Below are 2,556 nucleotides of genomic sequence, written 5' to 3' on the forward strand. Positions count from 1 at the left end.
ACACCCAAACCCACACCTCCGCACTCTTACCAGCACTCACGGGACACTTTCCAACACTTTCACTCGAAATCTGATTGTTTTAGTCGCTCATCATTAGAAATATAATTAAAATGCATCACATATGAGGTTTAAACCATGCATAATATATCAACTTCAAAGTTTTTGATTGGTTTCGGTACAATTTTTTTTTTACATAAAATATTTTTAAAGTATCAGTATGTAAAAGCATGGGAAAGGATATGTAATGGTAATAAAAATGATTAATTGCAATAAAGGCTACAATAAAAGTAAAATACAATATGACTGTTTGATATGTATACTATGTAGCCTACCTACCTATATATATATATATATATATACATACATATACACATATACATATATATACATATATATATACATATATATATACATATATACACATATACATATATATATATATACATACATACATACATACATACATACATATATATAGCCTATATATATATATATATATATATATATATATACATACATACATACATATATATATATATATAGTGATTGAAGCTATGGCTGGAAGGCGTATTTGCCTCTGTCGTTTCTGGTCTGTTATCATTGATAAGTATTTGTCCGCTTTCATAATCTGTCATAAAATTCTGAGCTTCTCAAAAGCAGTGAGATCTTCTACCTGTAGGGCATATTCCCATGCACATCAGCGACAGCGGCCACACCTTAACATTATGACATACAGGGTGCTGCGTCATGACTCATGTTACTCTCAGACAATGCATTATGATGACCTGTTTGTCTAATCACCTCTTTAATACACTTATCCAATGATTTTAAAGAGCTTTTGTTCTACACTTCTCAGGCTTCAACCAATTTAATAGGTTACACGCAGTCCCCAAAAGTTAAATCAACACTTTTTATTAATATAATATAATATATTTATTTATTTATTTATTTATTTATATATAAATGTATCTCCATTTTGTTAGTTTATTAGAGTTAGGAATCAACAATATTGTATGCCCCCATCAAAGATCTCCTGAAAGACCAAACAGTCTTGAATTAACAGTAGATTTGACATGATATTTGTATTTTTGAAATATATAAGACAATGAGTGCTCGTGCAGTTCTAAATAACTAACTCAACAAATCTGTCACGCTTCAAATAAACAATTCTGGTGTTGGCTTTGAAGACTGATGCATTTGGCAATGATTTAATTGCTGTGGAGTGAGTGATTCAAATGACTGTTTACCAATGTACAAAACACAGTTTAGAGGAAAAGGAGGGGGAGTGAAATGCAAGAAAGGGGTGGAGGAGGGAGAGGGGTGTGGCTGGGACACTCCTTTGTGCTAAAATCATGACAGCTGTAAAAATAATAGAAGAAGTCAAAATCGATTGGTCACAAAAGTAGGAAGCTTAGCAAAGAACAAAAGTACATGTTGGATTAATGTAAAGTGCTTTGGATTTGAAAACCACTTCTGCTTTTTTTGACACATAACCAGGAACAAAGACGTGGAAACAAAGAGCTCATAGGGCTGCTTTCATTACTACTGATCAATACTACTGATGCTTGGGATCTATTCATGACGATTCTGAACTGGACAGTTAAAAACAATGATCTTAGAACAGAGTAAAGAAGTCAAGTCAAGTCCGCTTTGTTTAAATAACACTTTAATACTTAAAGTGAAACAAATTATTGTTTCAAAGCAGCTTTACAGGGATAAACAGGAAAATAATTATTCAATAAACGCACCATTGGTGCTCGGGCGCTAATGATTCAAACAGAGTCCAATTCTGCTATAAAGCAGCACTAAAAATACGATTTGTCATTGTTCATAGTTCAGCTGAGGTCAGTTCAGTGTTGATTCAGTTCCGTTCAATAACAAACAGCATCAAATATGAAACGAGTTCAAAGATAACAGCACTGTTAGAGAAAAGGTACAGCGCTGTCACTGGGGCAGTAAGGTACAAAAGCAAAAGGTACTAATATGTACTTTTAAAGTATACTAATATGTACCTTTAAGTACTAGTATAAGCGAGAACACACACACACACACACACACACACACACTTTTAATCTCTCTGGTTTGTGGCTGGCAGTGTTGTTTTAGTATCATTGAGATAAGATACTATTATAGTTTTTATATTTTAAATCTTTTTGAAAGGTTTTATTTTTATGTTTTCCATTTTCATTTCAGTTAAAATTTGAGTCATTTTATTGTGTGTTTTTTTGTTTTTTAAAATAGTGTTTATAGTATATAGTTTTATTCATTTTTATTTTATTTTTGTTATTTTAGTAAATCAAGTTTAAAAAAATTTAATTGTAATTGTGGTCAATATTTCAGAAAAGCCTTATAGTCTGAATGGAGGTCAGAGGTCAGCATTCCCAAGCTGCCTTTCATGCTTAGCTCAGGAAGCCAAAATAGCTCAACATGTGCAGCAGACACACACATGTTTCCGCATCCACTGCTCCATTGAATTCAGCTCGATACTCTGTAGAGAGGATCACTGAGAAAGACATTGTATTATAAACAGCCTCATTGTTTTAAAGAGAAAGAAGA

The sequence above is a fragment of the Rutilus rutilus genome, assembly GCF_951802725.1.
Source record: "Rutilus rutilus genome assembly, chromosome: 22".
Taxonomy (NCBI): domain Eukaryota; kingdom Metazoa; phylum Chordata; class Actinopteri; order Cypriniformes; family Leuciscidae; genus Rutilus; species Rutilus rutilus.